A 6,496-nucleotide genomic window follows, 5' to 3' on the forward strand; every position below is an offset into this window, starting at 1 on the left:
ATACATCAAAATATATAATGTCAAATACCAATTATGTTAGTTTGAATATAAATATATCAATTAATGGCATATTTTTGTGTGAATGGCATTTTTTACAAACTTATATATTAATGAATACATAAATACTAAATAATTAACGTCAAATATGCTAATTTATAATTGCAGATGATATATTACAAAATCAAGCACAAAATCATTTTTTACTGAATAATCATAGCATTTTTGACGGATTTAGGCTTCTGACCCTTAAAATTTAGGGGTTGCCGAAATCTTAGAAATATGGTCCTGATTGTTTAGCTAGGAGAGCGATACAAAGTTTGGACCCCTTAATGCTAATTTCACTTTTTGCGTATTTCGCCATAACTCGAGATCTTTTAAAGTGAATTTAAAATGTTTTGTACACATATATAAAATTCGTTTCTCCATAAGAAATTCCATGCAAAAAAAACTTTTGGTAAATATTCATTATTTGTTAGTAATTTATATAATAATAATAATCGCAAAATGTTTGTTTTGTAAGGTCTGAAAATGTTTACATCATTTAAATGAGAGTAATGCTACATGACAAAATACAAATTTTTAACTAAATTAGTAGAATAGTTATTCAAAATTTGAAAAATTTTTTTTTTTAAATTTAATTTCACAGTACTATTCGACCAATTTAGCTCAAATTTAGTGTAATGTCATGAAAAATTAGACTCTTTCAAATGATGTAAAAATTCGTCTAAATTAATATGCAAAACGCTTTCGACTTTTATTAAAAAAATAATATTTACTAAATGCTATTTTTTTGCACTGCATATTTTTGGGGTCAGAAATCGAAATCCTTCGAAAAAAGGTAGGCTTATTCAGAAAACGTACGTTTTTGTGCCTCATTTCATGACCTAAAATATTGTCTGTACTAATTAATTATTATATTTGAGGTCACCCTCAACTGATTAAGATTGAGTCTTAGCAATGTGAAGATCAGATCATTAGATTAAAAGATATTCAGGATAGTCCATTTATTTGTGCTCACTTTAAATTTGATGTAAAAGTTACAATAAAAAATATTGTCGGTATAGTATTGAAAAAATATTTAATATTGAAACGGAAAGTTTGCTTTCGAAACTTTTTGTTTCAATACAAAATCGTTTGCAATAATGATATCATCATTATAATTGCAAATCGTATTACAAAAAAAGAAGGTTAGAATATCATCTATTCTAGGATTAATACTGATTAAATATTTTGTCAATTTTCGTACGGAATTGTTTTAACATTTTGGATAAAAAAGGAAACTACCCCATTTACACAATATGTTTGCTTAAGCAGTGAAAATAATTCATATTAATTTGAAAAGTGATTCAATTTATTTATTATGTTTATACGCTATTCAAGAATGATTGATTAACGCATATTGGATACATAGTATGGTATTGCGTGATGATCATGTTGGGTTTTTAGCGCAGATGTATTGATGCAATATTAATATCCACATAAAGTTCCGTGAACCTAAATAATAGTTCTTATATTTTCTACAGATCACATGTTATAAACAAAAGTAAAATTATTCATTGTTTTATTTAATTTATTAAACTACTATTCAAATAATAATAGCAATTGCTATTTTTTTCGCTGGAGTAGTTTTTTGTTACCATTTAGTGTTTCAATCACTTCTTTTGTCATAAGAAGCATTTTAACTCTGCTTAATTTTGGTGAGTAATTTAAATTTTTTCATACTATTGATGAGTTTATGAATTGCCCTAAGTTATTTAAACTAATAGTTTTTTTTATAATTATTTGAGTATAATTTTGAAAAATATTTATACCATAATCCCACTGTACCGCAAAGAAAATATTGTTAAAGCAACTGCGTAAGTTAAGCAATTATATGTTACATGTACAAGAAATTATATATGTTATTAGTTCTTAAAATTTACTGAAAAATTTATTAAACTGATTAGACGGAGGAAAAAAATTACCTATTATTTAACGATCATGTTCAGCGAAAACTGGGTCTACATGAGATCAGTAATTTTTTTATCTAACCTAAAGGAATATTCTCCATCCTTAAATTTTTCTTTTTATTTGAGAAAGCCCCCTTTTAGAAAAATATTAATTTAATTAAAATTAAAGATTTTGATAACTAGTCTAATTAATTCTACTCATTGTCACAGGTATTTCCTTAGATAATTGAAGATACATTTTCAGAGTTTATTTATTTTTGCCTTTAAATAATAACCTAATTGCTTTATAATAGATGTTTTATAATAGATGTGAAAAACGAAAAAAAAAATTACTTAATAGTTTTACTTGATTACTAATAGTATAAAATTAAAGAATAACATTTAATTCTAATAATTTATTTGCTATTTAAATACAAATATAAAACCTGAAACATACTATTTCCTTAACTGTACTTAAAAAAAATAATTCAATTTTAATTTTAAAAAAAATATCAGCATAGATAATTTAATTTCACAAATAAATTTCCGATAAAAAACTATTTGTAGAAATTAAATATTTCATGATATTAAGGCAGATAAAAAAGTTTAATGACATTGGAAATTGCGAAATTTATCACATATATATTGCGTATGCTAAATTTTTATGTATCAATAATACTTGTATTACTCATACTAAATTTTTATGTATCAATAATGCTTGTATTGCTTTAACTTAGTACTTTCCTTAAGATTGTAGAATATTCATTTACTACTTTCTCCAGTTCTGAATCGAAATAACGGAATTTTTCATTATGTCACTTTATATAGATATAAATCTAAATAAAGGAATTTCTTAGAACATTTAATTAATACTTTTAATAGATTTGAATAGAAATAAATAAAGTTTGTAGAATATTTTTTAACTATTTTCTACAGATATGAATTAAATAAATGTGCTTTATTACTGTATTCAATTAACCACTTTCTATATCTTTTACAGATACGAATGGAAGTAAATAATATTTTCTGTATATTTAATTACTACTTTCTATAAATATAAATCGAAATAAAGTTTGTATTATATTCGTTTGCTATTCTCTATTAACATGAATTGAAATAAGTAAATTTCGTAGAATATTCTTTAACTACTTTCTACAGATATAAAATAAATGAACTTTTTTACTAAATTTAATTACCACTTTATACATGTCTTGTAGATACAGATAGAAGTAAATGATATTCTCAGTAAATTTTAATTACGACAATATTTTTATCATCAAAAGCTTCAACTTATCTTTTTATGTTTTTATCTAAATTTTCTTCTTATTTTATTATTCAAAACTGAACGCTTTCTCGCATTTATTTATTCACATTCAAAGTTTTGGTTCTATATTTAAATCTCAAGTATACATGAATTAACATTTTTAATTTTCCCTTAAGCCGAACCGAGAGAACCATATTATTCCCTCAACCTATTTAATTGACCAAATGTAATTATTAACGTTTCTCTTTTCGCATGTGACTTATGAGGTCATAGGGATTATTTTGCAAGATTTGCCTTAATTTTTATTCAGGAACACTTCGATTTTGTGTCACTGAAGCTCCTACCTGATAATAAGGGTTAAGTAAAGTATAATTTGCTATTTGCTGGTCTGTGATATATATAAATACAAAAAAATAAAGTTTTTAGTTTGTTCGGCTACTTATCTCTATAAATATGAATCAAAATAAAGATTAGGGTATTATGTGTAAGTAAAAAAAAACTGTGTTCCTAATAACTATTAGAAAAAAGACTTAATTTAAAGATTTAAAATTATTTATGAAATTATTTTAAATGTTAGATATTTTAAAATGTACTGTTTCTTACGGTGAGCTATTTTTTTCATATGTTGATAAGAAAAGTAAAAATAAATAAATAAATAAAATTCTTCCTTTGTTAATAAGTCGAAATAAAAACGTATTGAAAAAATGCTTAGAAATATAAATATTTAATTTGTAGAGTACAAACTTTTTGTTTTCTTTTATAAATTCCAAAGATTTCTGAAAAGGAAAAATAAAATATTGCTAGACAACATGGAGCACAAAGATATTTTTTTTCTTTTTTCTAATAATTAATTACAGTAATTCCATGGTGTAATGGTTCGATAGTTCAACAATTCATTTAATTAAAGATTACTTGAACCGATAAGTTGAAAGACAAAATAATTGCGTCAAGTAGCTTTTAGAAGAAAAATAACTATCTTACTTACTTCATTCTGTGACAAATTTAAAGTGTAAAAAATATATTGAATTTAGGAATTTGAAATCGCGTATACTGAAAAATTTTGAAAACTATTTTTTTCTACAACTTTTAAAAATTATAACTTTCCCTAATTCTGTTTTCCACCTATATTATTATATTGAAAAAGAAGCAAATAGTCAACAGTTACTAGTAGTAGTTATCTAGTAACATTAACTGGTGCAAAATCTATTAAGATTAGCTATATCTTTACCAGTTATAGTGCTTAAGCCGTCATTCTTAACTAGGTTTTTACCTGTTGTTGATAACAATGCTTCACCTATTACTAAGTTAAATATTTTTTTTATCTGTTATTAACACTTACTTTAACTGTTATCGTTAATTAGTTATTTATCATTGACGTTTTAATAACTTCTCATCCTATTTTTAACTAGTTATTACAATGAACCGATAACTAATTTTTAATGTGTCATTATTAACTAATTTGTTACTTAAATAAATGATACTAAGAAACTGAAGAGTTAATACACCGAAGAGCCATTACATTATGACCACCCTGCTAATAATATGTAGGGCCACCTTTAACCCTCAAAACTGTTAGCACCCACCGTGGCATTGATTCCACAAGGTGCTGATAGGTAGTCTGAGATATCTGGTACCAAGCGCTCACCAACTGGTCCTGCAATTCTCTCACACTGCGAGGGGGTAGCGTGGCAGGACGAATTTGGTTTTCAGAGTAGGGCCACAAATGCTCCATTGGATTAAGGTCAGGTGAATTTGGGGGCCAAGACATGACTTGAAAGTCACTGGAATGTTACTGGAACCAATCCATGACGATTCGACCCTTATGACATGGTGCATTATCCTGTTGGTAAACACCACCCCCGCAGGAAAAACTGTTGTCATGAATGGGTGAACCTGGTCTGCAACTATGTTCAAGTAGCTTACAGACGTCAGGGATTGTTCTATGAGGATTATGGGTCCTAATGTGCCCCATGAAAACATTGTTCCTGGGCGAGAAACCATAAAAACATTGGCGAGCCCATTGTTATAGATGGAGGGTGAATAAGGGAAAAATAAGGCTTCTGTGGTAGGTGGAAAATGACCTCCCTTTCCTGTGATTGATTAGTTAAAAGGTGGAGTGAATACATTTTCGGAGAGAGCTGCTATTCTAACATATTTCGATAGTCCATCCGATAGATAGATAGTTTTTACATCCATCAGTTGAATACGTAGTTCGTGAAGCTTCGAACGTGATTTTTGACTACTGAATTTTATAATATGCCAAAAATTAAGTCGACTAAATCAAATTTAATGAAGACATGGATTTCGGACTATGGGAAGGACTTTACGACCGATGGGGAAATAGTATTTTGTGTGATTTGTCAAAAACACATTTCCTGTGGAAAAAAAAGCACCAAATCGATCAACATATAAAAACTAATGCTCACTCCGCGAAGAAAAAGCAGAATACAAAAGGATTTGTTCAAAGTTTATTAACTATTCCTGTTCAAGCAGCTAAAAAGGAAAGTGATTTTTCTCGTGATTTATGCAAAGCCTTAGTAAGCAGCAATATTCCTTTAAAAAAGTTAAATAATCCAAACTTAAGACAGTTTTTAAAAAAAATATTGTACCAATCAGATCATTCCCGATGAATCGACTTAAAGAAAGAACTTCTTTCAACCGATATATAACGAAGTACTGGATGATATTCGACGAGATATTGCAGATGGCCCTATATGGATTGAAGTCGATGAGACGACAGATAAGTGCGGTCGCTATATTGCTCATTTTATTTGTGGAAAAATGGATAATATACCTACTTGACCACATCTTCTAGCAAGCAAAGCCCTTGAAAAAGTCAATCATTCAACCATAGCAAGGTTTGTCAATGATTCTATCAGATTATCATGGCCTGATAAAGATGGTTCTGAAGATGTTTTGATTTTTGTCAGTGATGCCGCTCCGTATATGGTCAAATCTGCAGCAGCACTGGAAATTTTTTTATCCCAGAATGCTTCATATTACATGTTTGGCTCATGCTGTTCACAGACTGGCTGTGACTGTTCGAGAAGTATTCTCCTCTGTGAATGATTTAATTTCTAGTATCAAGCAAGTTTTTCTCAAGGCACCTGTGCGCATAAAATTGTATAAAGAAATGAATCCTGATTTGTCCTTACCTCCACAGCCCGTGATAACTAGGTGGGGTACATGGATTGAAGCTGCACGTTTTTACGCTAATAATTTTGATGCAATAAAGTCAGTTGTAGATGCAATTGACAGTTCCAGTGCGTCTTCAATTTATGTCACAAAAGAATTACTACTGGAT

General features: G+C 28.1%; 1 protein-coding gene across 1 annotated transcript in view; it reads left to right on the forward strand.

Annotated features, from left to right (window-relative positions):
• Window positions 1-1,637: 1,637 nt before the first annotated feature.
• Window positions 1,638-6,496, forward strand: part of LOC107451779 (probable G-protein coupled receptor AH9.1) — a 15,638-nt gene continuing 10,779 nt past the window's right edge. Inside the window, exon 1 of the mRNA XM_071186665.1 lies at window positions 1,638-1,697. The gene's annotated coding sequence lies outside the window, so the exon portion shown is untranslated. The remainder of the gene's footprint in view (window positions 1,698-6,496) is intronic.

Source organism: Parasteatoda tepidariorum, chromosome 10 (genome assembly GCF_043381705.1).
Source record: "Parasteatoda tepidariorum isolate YZ-2023 chromosome 10, CAS_Ptep_4.0, whole genome shotgun sequence".
Taxonomy (NCBI): domain Eukaryota; kingdom Metazoa; phylum Arthropoda; class Arachnida; order Araneae; family Theridiidae; genus Parasteatoda; species Parasteatoda tepidariorum.